Source organism: Fonticula alba (genome assembly GCF_000388065.1).
Source record: "Fonticula alba strain ATCC 38817 unplaced genomic scaffold supercont2.1, whole genome shotgun sequence".
Classification (NCBI taxonomy): Eukaryota; order Rotosphaerida; family Fonticulaceae; genus Fonticula; species Fonticula alba.
In genome coordinates, this window is record NW_009242971.1 from 2,442,334 (window position 1) to 2,443,195 (window position 862).

Below are 862 nucleotides of genomic sequence, written 5' to 3' on the forward strand. Positions count from 1 at the left end.
GGGGGCGAGGCGCCTCGGCCCCAAAAGAAGATGGCCAGAGCAATGTCTCCCGTCGAATCCCCTCACGTGTGGGGCCCCCTCCCCGATCGCGGACATTGATGGGGAGTGGATGAGCCTCCCCGCCGCCGTCTGGCACCCGCCGTCGAGGGGGGGGGGGGGGGGGGGGAGCCCGCCCTCGCGACACGATCCGGGGGGCAGCGGAAAACACCTGTGGGTCTTGGAAGGTGATAGGCGAAAGGAGAACGGGAGTTTAGCGCACGGCTGGGGTGTGACTGTGGATGGATCATGTGTAAAAATGAATGTTCTTCCATGATTATGGTTAAGATGCGCGAGCGAGGCCTTGGAAGTGCCACTCTAAACCCGGTCCAGACCCTGGGCGAGGTGCGAGGACATGACTGGCCGCACCTGCCCGGCCGGGGGGGGGGGGGGGCGCGCGCAGCAGGGGCGCCAAGGGGCGGATGGTGGCCTGCGCCAGGCTTGTGGAGTGATGGTCTCCAAGACGGGCCCCGCAGACGAAGGGGGACGAGCCTTCGCCGGCACCGGATGCCTTCCTAAACCTGCCGATGGTGAAGGGTCATTTGACCGGAGGGGGGCGGGGGGTGGGCACTCCGGGCCTCTGGCGCTCCCGACCGGCCGAAAGACCGGCCGAAAGACCGGCCACAGGCTGTGCCTCGATATAGGGCCTTTTTCCGCGACATTTCACGCTCCGGGGGGCGCAGGCTTGCCGGCGGGCGGCGGAAGGCGCACCCGGCGCCAAAAGACAGGAAAAAGCCGAATAAATAACATCATACTCCCTCCCAGCATCACATATGCCCACGCCACAGGGCGTTTCTGATCTGGTGGACGGCTTTCCCCCCCCCCC